Source organism: Pyxicephalus adspersus, chromosome 5 (genome assembly GCF_032062135.1).
Source record: "Pyxicephalus adspersus chromosome 5, UCB_Pads_2.0, whole genome shotgun sequence".
Taxonomy (NCBI): domain Eukaryota; kingdom Metazoa; phylum Chordata; class Amphibia; order Anura; family Pyxicephalidae; genus Pyxicephalus; species Pyxicephalus adspersus.
The window spans coordinates 79,331,164-79,346,617 of record NC_092862.1 but is presented as its reverse complement, the minus strand read 5'-3'; the positions used below and the strand labels follow the sequence as shown (position 1 = coordinate 79,346,617).

Below are 15,454 nucleotides of genomic sequence, written 5' to 3'. Positions count from 1 at the left end.
GACTGTTTTGTATGTTTCTAAGGAAAACTTTGTTGATCGTATTCCTTAACAGCAAGTGAGCAGATCAATTGGCAGTGCTCTTTATCAGTTTCAGAACAGATCCATGCACAACACTTCTGTATTTTGACCAGCCTATTGACCCTCCTCAGCTGTTTACCTCTACAGTTCAGGCACTGGAAACCGCACCATGAATTTTAACTGCTTGCTTCACATTTATCTCCCCACCACTACAGATTATTTGCAGTAGAACATATACCTGGACCCCATCTGAAGGTTTTTAAGCTATTGCTTCTCTGTAATTTAAGGCTTGCCTTCCAGCAAGACTTTAGGAATAGTCTAGTGCAGGTCAATTTTCCTTTCTGGGCTTTCCACCTATTTAACTGCACATTCTTTTAGGCGGATCACTATTGTGACACTTTCAAGACCTCCTCTATATTAATGTCATAGCTAACTCTAATAAATATTATTGCAGCTTTTAGATAAGACAATAGCTTAAGCATTTGGATCTGCAAAGTCACCCGGATTTTTGAGGAGTCCCTAGCTCAATTGTCTAAGATTCTAAACAGATCCTTACCTGCATATCTAGCCTACAAAAGTTCACAAAGACACCTTCCTATTCCTAATTTATCTGCTTCCTCTCATTCAGAGTGAGTGTCTTCCAATAAGGTCTCAGGAATGTTCATTATGTATGGATCCTGTACCAACTGACAGTTTTTACTGCCTCCCCCACATGACAGATTTTTTTTGCCTCTAATATCACACCTTACATTTCTGCAATCCTTGAACCATCTCCTGAACATTTATCAGGTTTTTATTTCAACCTGTCTGAAAACAAGATAAGCCAGAGTTGGCCATACTGTGCTTTAAGGCCCTTGGGACCTTTGATCTGCTCAGGACATTCTGCATGAAGTTAATCATATCCAGGAGTTTCTTTCATGAAAACAGCTCATTTGTGCAGTGAAATGCACAGGAAGCAATGAGAGGGCAACATTTTGCAAGTTATATTTTTTTGAGAGCTGCATTATGATTTTAAATACAAAGAACTAAGGACAGAAGCTTATTTGATGGACTGTTCTTGACTCTTCATCTTTAAAGCATAAAGACGGTAGGAGGAGCTTCACTATGGTCATTATTTACAAAGGAGTAAGAGCATGGAATAGCAGAGCACCTCTCATTTAAATAAAAAAAAAATTAATAGCAAACTTTTATCTAATGTTTGAATTTGTTTTGAGCATGAGAATAGAAAATCTTGTGACTTTTGTATTTGTGGTGTATATTGATATCATTTTTTTACTGTAAACTTTGAAATATACAGAACAATTTTAGGATCAAAATTGCAGACACTGTGGTGTGTACTTTTATCTACACACAGTACACAGTACAAATACAGAGGCATTTTAAAAACCTGTAGTTGTTTCTGCTTGTATGTGCTTTGACAGTGGCTGCACTGAGAAACTACTAACAGGAATGACAAAAGCAACAGTCATTCCCAGAAGATAATCAGCTCAAGTCTCTCTTTAAATAAATATAGTGCCTGGCCCAAAGAGACTATATTTTTACTGTAAAATGTTTTCTCCTAGTTCTATAGCTGGATAGCTGTGATGCTCTCTCAAGAGCAAGAATCAGATTGAGAAAGAAACTCCCAGTGTGTAAAATATATAGGGGGCAGGCTGAATTTAAAAGGATTTCCACCTGCTACTGAAAATGGTAATACTATTGGTTAGTACTGTTTTGATTTTTAGAATCAAGGACCCCTAGGTTTTAGGTAGAGTGTAGTATTAGCAGACAGAATGGAGCTTATAGTTTTAGTGCCAAAATGTTCAGTTACTTACTCTGTCTCCGAATAATTGTGCAATCATTGTTGTATAGAAATAAATCTGCATGATACCTACATCTTACTTATTGGTGGGCACTGGGAATGTAGGTAAGTAATGGTAAATGTCCTTTGTCTATCCTGTGGATGCTGGTAGCAATACTCTGCTAAAATAGGAAGCCTGGTTATATCATGGTGACAGGTCTCTGTTAGGGGCAGGGATGGGTATTATTATTATTAGTAGTAGTAGTAGTAGTATTAATAATACAATAAACATTATATATACAGCTATTGTCCATACAACTGTCCGGGCCATACAACTGAGGAAAAGATATGGAAAAGTACAGCTGTGTTTGCAGTTGCAAAACTGATCACCGGAGCCCTTTTATATAAGTAAATAAATGGTGAAATAGATGATAAGGATAGGTAGAGGAAAGCATAGCTGGTTAGGGAGCATGGCTGTGCTACAAGAGTAGTTCTATGCAATATAATACATACAATGAGTAATCCTGGATTTTTTCTTACTAAAAGAGAAAACAATGTTCTATCACAAGGTGATCCTTTTTGCAATGCTGATGGACCTCACCTCTGCCCCTAATGTCGCTAAAGCTGCATACACACGTGCAATAATAGTCGCTGGAAAGGATCTTTCACGATTCTTTTCCAACGACTTGAGTTGCACGATTCATGAAAGAGTGCTGTACATAAAGCACCGTTCTGCTCGATGAAGAGGGGAGGGAAAGAGGGAAAAACAGAGCAGCACCTTGCTGCAAGCTCTACCCCTTCCCTTGCATTAGAATTGTTAGTTGTCCATCGTCCGTGGATCCACCAGGACAGTCGTTCGGACGATGGACAACTGGCGCTGTACACGCGTCAGATTCTCGCATTGAGCAGGACATTTACTAGGTAGGTACTGTCCCATTGAACTCTGTAAGGAATTGCATGGATAGGCAGAAAAGTGAGGGTAATGATGGAGCAAAGCAAGAAGTGTTGGCACATTTTATTCTTTTTGGATATGGTCACTACGGTATTTAGAAGGAGGTGGCAAGGGGTCTAGTCACCTAGCATAAAGAGACAAGATTATGTTGTAAATTCAGAGTCACCTGTGTCTTTTATATACTTCCTGGGTTATCTCCAAGGGTTATTATCTCTCCCAGGGGTTATCTAAGAGTAAGGCATCATTCTTTCATGTGTAGTGCAGTACCATTCACTGAGTTTCACATAGTCTGCAATAGGCAAAGACACCAGACATTGCACATGAAGCATCAATGCATTAGGCAGCAGTGCGTTTTGTCAACACACTGCTGCACTAATTTCTGTCCATTTTTGTGTGTTGTCCCACTCAGTGTAATGAATGGGGTCAGCATTTTAACTGATAAACCACACATGTGGCTGTGCATGGCAATGTCGTGTAGTAAAACACAGGGAAACACACTTTCCTACAGTAGAAATTAGGGCTAAATTATGTTCTGTGCTTTGGAGATAAAGCTGTTGGTGTGAAATAATTTAGCAAAATAAAACTGGGCACGACTGACACCATTAAAAAGAAATGCAGTGTGTTGTCAGCCCAGTTTAGAACAGTATGAAGCTGACCGTATTTCTGCCAATTCAACAGAAATTTGTACTTGCAGGATGTTTAAAGGAAAATATACATGTTATGTGCTTGTATAGAAAAGATCTACTGCAAATGCTTTTATTAAATTTAGCTTCTACATAATTTAGAAGAAACATGTCATAGTCTGCTATTGTTACGTGCTTTAAAATGTTGTCAGCCTCTGATATACCTGGAAAGAGAATAGAAATCTCTCAAGATTCTTAGTAAACTCGGGGTACAGGCAGAAATACCATGAATTGGAGAGCTTTCATAAATCAGGCCCAATGAAAAAAAAAAGTATTAAGGCCAAAGAATCAAAGAATGTCAGAAGTAGGTTAGCAATGGAAGTCTACAGGTTTCTATCATAATACCTGTATTTAAAACATAGATAAACACAAAAGTAAGTAATATTAATAAAGCTGAGCTCAGCTTGTACGAATGCCCATTTTGTAGCAAATTCCCTTCTGTAGTAAAGATCCATTGCTCTATATTTCTAGTTGGCTATAACAGAGATACATACATGCCTTGCTTCAACAGCACTTAGTGCTCTTGAATCTGCAGAACTTCTCAAAACGGTACCATTAGGACAAACAATATTTTGTGCAAACAGCCAAAGCTCAGACCTCTATACCATGGTTATTATTAGTATTATTTCTGCACTAAAATCACCACTCCTAAAAATATATGACCATGTCTATCTATTAATCTTTGTTGGAAATGTACTGTAGATTATCTGCCCCACAGGTTGTAGGAGTCAGTGATGCATTGAAAATACATTGCAAGATTTTTCAGGACTGACGACAGGCACAAGCAAGTAGTTGGTCATCATTAGTTCCATTTGTAATAAAGTTACCCACCAATGTCATTATTCTGATGGTTTGTCACTGCTGGAGATCTATAAGGTAAAGCAGCCAGCATCCACTGTGATGTCACTGAATGAATGTGTTGCAGTTTTGAGAAAGATAAAACTGAGATATTCTAGATTCATTTTAAATTTCTATTTGATTTATGCAATAAATGTTTAGGATTATCATGGATTTACTATGCACCTAAGATGTACACAGACATTCACGCATAAGGTACAATATATGTATGCATGGCCAGAAGTTCAAGCACTGGACAGTGTGCAAGATTTTATAAGAAATACATCCTGAAATAAGGATTTGAATGATAACTAGCAGTAGCAACACATTCTTTTTTGACACTATAGTGAACAGTTTGTTGATAAGCCACTTGTACCTGGCCACAATTTTTTTCATTACTTTTTAAGGTAAATATTGGCATGCACATGCTTCGATGAACCTCATTGGAACAGAAGGTGCATGTTCAGCATTCATGGTCAACTAGGATCACAATGTTTGCACTGAACATCAGTTCACAATCAGCTAAATAGGTTGAAAGATTGTGACCATTATGTGCACAAACATCCCCTCATGCTCTGCAACCATCAGGTGACATTTATTCCATTTCTATTTATTACATTTACTTTAGTAAATCGGCCTCAGTCTGTATAATAATGACTTATAAAAGGCGTCAGTACATTTTGAAGAGCAGCCATGCTCATTGAAATGTATATACGGATATTTATATGTTACATCAGACTGTTACTGTTTCATCTTAAATAGTAAGTCTATAATCACCAAATTTCTTATGAAACTGATACTATCTCATATTATCATTAGGCTTACACAGTTCAAAGGAATTTATGTCATGTTTCTGACATATTCAATTTCTTCATATTTACCAAGAAATAATCTTTACAAGTTTGGTGTGCAAACAAATATGACAGTGTATTGTTGCCAGCCCCAACTAAATGTGCCGTAACAGATAACTTTCATTTTGCTACAAAATGGATATAGCTTTCCTACACAAGCGTTTTTTTAATTTAATGCTAATAAAAAATGTACTTTCTAGTTTATTCTGAAGCCAGGTAGGGTTTTCTAATAAATGTAAATTTGACCTTCTCGTATGAGCAGAACTCTGCCATTCACAGCACTTGACTAAAGGTGAAAGGTCCACCCAATCAACATTAATTTGGGAGCTATTTAATAAAGAAGTAAAGACTACTCCCTTGTATTTCCTTTAATTTTTTAAGCTGTTTTTGCACATGATGATGAATTTTCCTAACAAGTTGATGATGGGTGAGTAAGAAACCATGAAAGACAAAATTGTAACAGAATACCCTTCAGCTTTAAAGCAGGATGAGACCTGACATGGGATTGAGTGATCTTGCGCAGCTTCAGATAGCTTGGACCCAGGTTCCACTGTACCAGCTTCTGCACATTTGACAGCTGGCTGCACAGAGCGGCACTGTACCACTCACTGCATCCCCCATTCATTCTCTATGGGGCCCCTGCAGGGGAGGACGTTTTTCCTTTTACCTTTAAAATGCATAGAAAATGAAATCATTAAAAAAAATTGTGATCTAAAATTAAATTTAATAAAACGATGGATCTATAGAAGCATAGCTAAAATGTCCATGGATGCAAAGTGGTTAAGTAACTGCTGTTGATGATCACAATCATCTAGTTCAAAGGACTATACACTTAGATTGGACATAAACCATGCACTTCACTTTTTACACTGGTCCTTTCTGGATACTCTCTTGTTGCTAACTGAGATTTGTGTACTATATAAGTAGGGACCGTGGAGTTGTTCTTTCTGTTTGTGAGGTCAACAATGTTTCCGATTATTATTATTTTGACTTTAAAAACTAAATTACAGAAAACAATCATGTTAATATAAAATAAAACCCAATTTACAAAATTATTGTTTTTAAATCTGCTAACACACTTAAACAGATGTAAGTTAGAAAACCAATCTGAATATACATGCTTATTAAGAGTGTACACCTGCTACAAATATAAATTACTGAGGCTGATATATTAAGACAGAAAAGAATTTTCAATTTTCACATATTACAAGTTGAACATTCATTTAACTCATTTGTCTCATTTGTCTAACAGAATGCAGATATATCTGTTCACTTTGTTACCCTGAACTGTGTAATGCACATTGCATCCCTTCCCGTTCATACAAGTCAGGCCATAGTGTACAGGCAGTATTCCAGTTAGCTTTCTTTCTGAAAAAAAAGGAATATTTATAAAGAAAGTTCGAACTGTGAATTAAATTGACAGAATATTCAAAAATGTATCAATGTCCCACTCCATTAATGTTTTGTTTTAAATGTATATATTTAAAAAAACCTCACATATTTCACTTATTTTTTATTCTTGATTTTTCTTTCTTCATTTCCTGGTTTTGTCTTGCTTTCTTGTATTCAAATAATATTGTTCTCTAATTTCAATTCCCTTTTAATTGTTTTAATTTAACCCTTTATTGTGTTACCTTTTTTTAAATACAAGCACATATACATTTTTACATGAAATTATTTATTTGCATTTTTAAGACTATCACTTTGCAAATACATATAATAATGACACCAGTGATCTATTTTTGCAGCACTATGAAGTCTATAGACTCAACCTCCACCTAAAATGTGAATGTAAGTGGTAGGGAACTGACTCTCAAACACTTCTGCCCCCACAGTCTTCAGCATAGGCCTATGGATAACATATGTGGAAATATAGCCACAAGTTTTAATTACTGTTGAAAATAGTAGGAGACACTCTTAACCTATTGAATAACAGGACGAGTAAAACTTGCATCATCATGCACACTAGATATAAATATTTAAACTTTTAGAAAAAGTGGTATAAGGACATATTAAAAAAATAAAATTTGAAATTACTTTTGCTTTGTTTGTTAACGTATAATGTTTTAAACAAAAAGAAAATAACTTTTTTCTTGTACTTTCTCTGACTGCCTTGGGCCTATTTTACCATGAAAATTTATTGCCTCCATTTTGACACTAACACTATTTTTTGTGTGTGAATGGCACCATAATACATACAGATGGCGCATGCATTTATCTGAAAGCAACAGATGTGAACCATCTAAACTTGGTGATGAACTGTATCAGAAAAATTGGTATCAGACCAATAAAAGGTGTGTTGTGGTGAGTTGTCAACCCTTTCATGGACTGCTTTAACAAAATGGACATTGATGCACAGCTCTATTCTAAATGTGGCCTGAACCATCCAATAAGAGTTGAGTATTTCCTACGAGCTATTAATGTCAGTCATTCAGCTGCATGTGCATTTCATCTTGACCTACTGACCTCTGTAAACAATAGGATTTTTTAAACAGGCTGTAAAGATATAATAAAACATATGAAAAGGAGCAGAGACCCCCTTCTGTCTAAAAAAACACAAAAGAGCAATATACAATATTATCTATTCTGATTGATAAAAAAAAAACATTTTATTATTTTGTATTTAGTGGGAAAATATGTAGGCATTCTCCCTATGGCACACAGAAAGTGATAAATGTCTAAAAGAGGTTATACCCTTTCCACCCCATCCAAGGTTTGAATCGATCAATCAATAGTAACAGCATTAATCAGCAATGTTGGTAATCAGCAATGATGGAGGTAAATGTTGACTTTAGTAAGACTTGTGCTGTGCACCCAACTGATAAAGTTGGGCCTTTTTCTGTTCCAGTTTCCAGTCACTCTAGACATTGACTTTTCTGATTCAAACACTAAAGCTTTAAGCTGGTCTCATTATAAAAGAGACATACATTTATTACATTTTTTATGTTTTAGTAGTTAAGTAGAAAAATGCACTCATCACTATGTCCCTTCTTCTATAGTGCGGAGTCACAGGATGGGGATATGTACATAACAAACTGAGCTAAGAGAAAGTGGGTTGACTGACACAGGATTCAATATAGACAATGGTGGATGTTTTGTGCCAAAACATGTATGCAGTTATGCTTTTAGCGCAGTGGTTTTATTATTATAATCTATGTGTGCTAAAATGACCTATGTCATGACCTATGACCTACGCTCAATCTATACAGATGTATGTTCATTACCTATTATTGGGACTTTCCAAATTTTACAGCATGTTTTTTGCATATTGTAGACATTGTAATGTATTTTGATGGTAACTGTAGTTATTACCATAGTTAAAAATCTTTTGAAAATATACACAATACTTACAAAAAATATAAATGTAAAAGGAACAATGTGAGATTTATTACATAAGAATGATTTTGGAAGGCATTTTAAAACTCTTTGTACAGATATATTTGTATAATTTAAATATTATTTAAAATACAAAACATATAAACACATGAGCAGATATCATTGGTAAAGACCACAGGTCATAATATGTGGCAGATTAAAAGATATAGGCAAATCTGCATATATTCCGTAAATATAAAGCTTGACCTGCACCTATCACCATCGTGTCCTTCAAATTGGTAAATGAGGCTGTCCATTATTTTAAAGTAACAATGAGGATACTCATGGGGCAGGAGGAATGGAGGCCCCAGGAAAATTAGGATTTTCATATACCCTTAGATACTCCTATAGTATGTGTACATAATTAAACAAGTAAAGTAAACACAACTTGGCCCTATTTACTAATCTTAGTGAAAAATAATTCAACACCATAAACTTGCAGTATAAAAATAAGCTGAAAATAACCACTGTTGTGCAGCAAATATGCAATGAGCATGTATACATACATAATAAACATTTTTCTAACACAAAGCTCTAACCTTAATGCTGAAATTCATGAAATAAATCTAGAATTAAAGACAGAGATTAATGCAGTTCTGTATTTATGCATTAACAATTATGTGTAAATATTTCTGAATTATTTTTTTTTTTTTTGTATGAGAATCCGAACGTCACTTTCAGCTTCTTTCAGCAGACAGGTTCTTTTTTTGCGGAAAGGACATACTATAGATCTTCTGCAATAAAATAAACTTACTTGTCTTTTCACAATCTTCTTATATAATAATAATATAAATAATATATAATAGTATAATGTACGTTTAGTTGCACTTGCACATACAGTAGCTGGCTACTAGGAATTCATTAACTCTTTTGTCATTTCAGCCTGCCAAAACAAAATATGAAAAGGGCCAAGTGAAGATGTCTTTGCTGGAAAAGGAGTAAGGAAATGTTATTTAAATAATTGTGAATATGCAGGCAAGTTTATTTTATTGCAGCAGTGATTTTACCTGTTCCTTTTGTCATAAAGACTGGCAATTATTTTACTTTTAGATTTAGTTCTGCTTTAACTGGAAGATGTGCCTTCCACCTGGCTGTGCAAGAATAGAAATAGATAGGCAGAAGTACAAATCCTTTGACAAGTTAAATTGTATATATGTATATATATATATATATATATATATATATATATATTATTTTTCATCTGTTTATTTAACTGTTTGACTGGGGCTGAGCTTTAACACACACTGATAACATTATTTACCGATCTCTTTTACATGTATATTTAAAACATTTTTTTTTAGTCGCTGCATTCCCTTTCAGCTAACTGGCAAAAAAACAGCTGTAGACCGGTGCATATGACAAATACAAATTTTAATGCAATGTAGGTTGATCTGAGCTGCATGGCCAATTATTATAAAAAATATATATAATAGAATTGTCTCCAAACTACTGGGATGGTGGAACCAAACACACAGCAGCACAGATGGTAAAAAGCTCAAACCTTACCATCAAAAGGAGACTGTGAATATAAAATATTTGCTTATTTAGTAGATGTCACTGTTTTTAATAGCTTTATCTGCTGAGGTAGGAGACTAAAAATGCTTTCCTATTATCTGCAAACCAAGTAGACTATATGTGATGTCAGACATGCCTTTTTCTTGCCCTTGCTCATATGTAGTCTGCCTGGATTCAGGTTACTCGCCCTTTCTAAGTATTGTATTCTTTTAGTGACTGATTTACATAAATTGCTGATGGTCTTTACTCAGTAAAATGCCACTATGGCAAAAGTTGATTTCTTCTTTAAACTGTCAGGGCAAGTGCATTCATTTAGACAATGTAACAGTGAAATATATACATTGGAGAAATTGATATACCATGATATACAGTAGCATGCACATTACCCCTGTACCAGCATCACACTGTACTCTAATAATTTTTTAGTAAATGATTTTTAAACTGATTGAAAACACATCCATTTCTGCTTTTAATACCTGATACAAATATTCATCCTAACGGTCAGTAGAAATGTACACTAACAATCCTAAAACAGAATTTTATTAACAAGAAAACAAAAAAAATTAAAGTCAGATGATTAAAGAAAAAGCACACAAATGTTCCATATTCTCTTTATTGAATTTGCATGAACACTTTAGAGCTGATGCTGCTTCATCTCAATATTTGTATCTTGTTTTTTAATTAGTAAGAGTTGCTTCCACCATGAAGCAGAGCTGCCATTGCCAGGCTTGGACGCCTGTGCTCCTTGGAAGGAAGTAGCGTGTCTCCTGAGGGCTTATTTTCAACAGGTGCACCGTAGTGTCAAACGTGCTGAAAGGGGGCTCAATGGAAGCAGCTGCCTGTGTGTTTTTCTTTTAACTTCCCTCCATTCATACAAAGAGTAACAAAAAAGGAATGCTCATTGATAAACTCTAATAGATTTCAGAGCATTATAGTGAAAACAGGTTAGAATTCAGTTTTACTTCCCCTGATTTTTAATAAGCCTGTGCTGCTCATATGCTCTCATAGGTAAAATGTACGAACAGTTACCCAGATGTGGATACATGATAACTCCATGCTGGTTCGGGCCTGCCATGAGTTTCAGGGTCATGGATATTTGACACCAAATCGTTTAAAGATCAATTTCTGACTGTGCATTTTCAGTCCATCTCCTGTAGAGTAGAAAATTATAATACATGTCTTTTGTCCATATATAGCCTGGTGTGTGTGTGTCAGCCGATTGTAAACGTACTTACACATAATTAGGAAATGTCAGCTGGATAATAGGCTAAGGAAAGTCTACCAACAATAACAATGTTACACTTTTCTTTAATCATTACTGAGAGACATCAAATGGTTTTATTCCTAACATTTTACATTTATCAGCCATCCATGTGTGCATATAGAACATTTCACATATGCTATTCAAATATGTGAATGAGTGTGCATATGTGTGTGTATGTGTAGCATTATATTTAATAGATGCAATTTATATAGGTGTGTATGTAGATAACATTTCATTCATGTAATTTAATTTAAAACAGGTTTGTGTGCATTTTAATCATATGTAACATTTTATTTATGTGTGTGTAGCATTTTATTTATGCAATTTAAATACATTGTGGCATATTTATATATATATATATATATATATATTTATACATGATATAAAGACAAATAGTTATGTCTTTTATCTATTCTTTTCTCTCTCTCCCTCTCTCTCTCTCTCTCTTTATATATATATATATATATATATATATTTATGTGTGTGTGTGTGTGTGTGTGTGTGTGTGTAGATAGATAGATAGATAGATAGATAGATAGATAGATAGATAGATATAGATAAATAAATTACATGTATATCCTAATGTTTGTTATGCAATGTGCCTGTCTATCATTCTATTTAAATAAGGTGTTGAAGTGTGTATATTGTATATAACATATAATATGTATATAATACAATATATCTTGTATCATATGCATCATGTAATGAGAGTGTGTGTGACATTTTATTTCTTAAATAAGTTTTTTTTTACCTTTTATGCTGTATGTAATTTATTGTGTGTATGTGTGTATGATTGTGTATAAGTGCCTGCTCTTTAGGTGACCCTTATTATTTCTATTTCCTTAATTTATAACACACTTGTAATTATGTGTGTTTGTATATATATATATATATATATATATATATATATATATATATATATATATATTATCATATATTTACAAGTGTGTGTTTTAAATATATATATAGTTCTATAGTTATATATGTATATATAATCTATGTATCTATGTATATATCACTTTTAAATCAGTTTTGTAATACACAGAAAACAAACAGCCAGAACTATAGGCTCATATATAAATAAGACATATACGTATGTATGCCATTAGTTCACAAAGTAAGTAAAAAAAGTTGTGCACATTTTTGTGCAAGTGTTGGAAAGTGTAGGATGTGTTTAGGTGAGACATGATGGATTTCTAGCTGTCTCCACACGAAGGAGCTGGTGCTTTAACGGTAATGTGGAAATGACTGAGCTAAATGCGGAGAAATGGAGGAGGCTGTAATTAGATCCAGCACAGCCAGCCATGGCTATGAGCTCAATCCATTGCTTAGGGCGCCCTCTATCACACACACTGGAAATACAAGCGAATCATCTCCCTCGCTACAACAGCCAGCTCTAAACGCCGGATTGATCAGCCATTGTTTAATGGTGACTATTGCTTTCCATTATTGTGGGACACCTCGTTTTAATGTGTACATAGTTAAGACAGATCAGTGATAGCGATGGCCTTTTGAAGAGCCAAAGTTCTGCAATCTTGATGGAGATCAGAAAATGACACCGATAAAAATCAGAGGAATTTTCGCTGATGAAAACAGAGCAGGAGCTCAATATTGTTAACAGGCATTTAAAGGAAAGCTCCTTAGTATGTGCGGACTTAGGTTGTTCATATATCAAACAGGAGAACTAATGCTGCACAGATGGAGCAGCCACATCTGCAAGTGATTGATACTCTATAGTAAAAGGACGTGGAGTCAGAAGTAATGCTAGTAAAACAAGTATGCCTCAATCACATCGTTTTTCCAATTTGTATATTAAGTCAATTAGAACAGTTGTCATTTGTACCGTAAATTACTCCTTTCATGTTCTGCCTGATATACACCACCGATCTATAGAAGTTGATGGACTCATATCATTCAACAAAACTAAAAGACTTCAAGGTGATCAGCAAGTTTCATGGCATTTATGAAGTCTACAAAAGTCTGCAATCGGCTAAAAAAATAAAGTATGTCACCTCATTGGTATTCTAAAATAAATGCCGAATTTAGGATTAGTAAATGCAATTCCTGTGAAATCAGAACTCTAGAATCTGTTCTAAAGAAAAGTAACTTCTTATAAAAAAACTTTTATTTAGTTTGTATCATTTTGTGTGTAATAAATATAAAAATAGCAACCTGTTAGATATAAAGAATATGAAATATCATTCCCCAAAATCTTAGTCTGGTTTTATATAAAAAGAGAAAGCAATGTAGGGCGTAGTAATGACTTATTTCTCCATATCTCTTCTATAAACTAAAGTCGTTTTTCTTGCCAGTGACATCAAAGCAAAAACAACTCTTTAAAAAATATTTTCTATGCCAAATTCGGTTTTTAAATTTGTAATAATTCAGAAATCGTAATGTGTACATGGTGATTTATTTTTATTAGACTCCTCGATAGCTATGCAAAACTTACACTTGGTAGATTCTAGTATCATATGTGAATTGATACATAAAAATACATATAAATATACATAGCACTACAATATAAAAAAATGTTACAGTATAAAAAGTTATAACAAAGTACTTACACATTGTCAATACATCTACAAATGTTTCCTTGGCTTCATATGTAGCAATAATTATTAAATCGAATAGGCGAAGTGATCCCAACCTTTCCAAAGTACTTCCAATTTCTTCTCTGTCAATTCAGCCTGATTGTATAAGTAAAAAGAAGGAATGTGTCATTTCACTACAGTCCTCACACTAAATTTACCCGAGTCTCTATGCTAATTCCCTCCAATTGATTTAGCTGTCTCAATCAAGTGTCTGAAGCTTTGAGGCACACAGAAATATATGATTAAAACTCTGAGACAAAGAGGAATGTTTTATTCAGATGCTATGGAGTCGTATTGATTCTTCCGTACAGACACTTACATACAAAACGTGGAGTGCAGGCAAAATAAAGCGCATTGTTGTTTCTAAAATATTTCATTTTTTTTTCTTTTAATACACTAATGAAAATTAGACAGGTTACTGGACATGGTCATTTTTGTGGCAATGTATATTAAGATTACCATTTCATCTGGATACTGTCCTGACAAATCGGGTAATCTTCTCTGAGTACTGCTGGTAGTCCGACCGCATTTATTTTATTTTTGGAAAAGTGCGCCTCCTACAGGGTAAATCGGAGATCGGCCACTGGAAAACAAAAATCACAAACGTTCTTTTTAGCTATTTTTAGATGAATAATTTACAATAAATGTTTATTTAGTATATGATAATATATTATTATTATCGGTAATAATAATAAACATTATATATACATACACACATATATACACACACACATATATATATATATATATATATATATATGTATATATCATATATTTTATCCAATATTTGTATTAAACCATATATCTTTTTTAGTTGCATAGAAATGTAAAAATTTCAAATAAATAAATATATTATTAAATATAGCCCTCATGATTGGTGTTAATGTGTTCTGCATATTTCTGTGTGACCTGAGATAGCATTGCATAAAAAGGACATTCTTAATATGCTTGCTTGGCTGCTCCTTGTCATTTGCTAATAGATCTTTGTGTCTTGTGTTTCCCTGTCCATCTATATTAGAAGTGAGGTCAGAGAACGGCCTGAGCGTTATTTGGTGCTCGCCTACTTTGCAAAAGTCAATCGTATTGAAGTGGCCATGTCCAAAGGTCATAATACAGCACAAATCAAGAGCACAGGGTGACAGTGGGCTGATTAGCATGTATTACACTCCAATGTACCCCTCACAATTATTGGCAGGCTGGGGTTTAAATAATTGTATGAGACCTGAATGAACTGAGAACAAAAGTAATTATGCAAAGAAATGATATCCTATGTAGTTTATAAAGTGTCACCTGGCCTTTACAATTTGGGATCTATCATTATTATGAATATAATTTTGATACAATAATTATTATTATATTATTATGGTGATGCATGTGTTCAGTTGCAGAGCTGGCTGCCATTTCTTGAGTGCTGACTGGCTAATGTAGAGAGATTACTTGCAGAATCCTCCTTCCTTCTTCACACATAGGGAGGAGGAGAATCACATGACATCTCCTGATGGACAGCTCCCCTTTCCAATGTGCCTTGGCAAACTCCAGCCTTTTTATTCCTTAACTCCTCACTCTCTGCTCCCTCCACCCACAA

At 34.3% G+C, this 15,454-nt stretch overlaps 1 long non-coding RNA gene across 1 annotated transcript in view; it reads right to left on the bottom strand.

Moving 5' to 3' along the window:
* LOC140332027 (uncharacterized) overlaps window positions 1–14,453 on the bottom strand; it is a 23,935-nt gene extending 9,482 nt beyond the window's left edge. The window contains exons 1-3 of the long non-coding RNA XR_011921017.1: window positions 14,329–14,453; window positions 13,843–13,965; window positions 6,403–6,489 (exon numbers count right to left, since the gene is read on the bottom strand). This is a non-coding gene — a long non-coding RNA (uncharacterized lncRNA). The remainder of the gene's footprint in view (window positions 1–6,402; window positions 6,490–13,842; window positions 13,966–14,328) is intronic.
* Window positions 14,454–15,454: the final 1,001 nt, after the last annotated feature.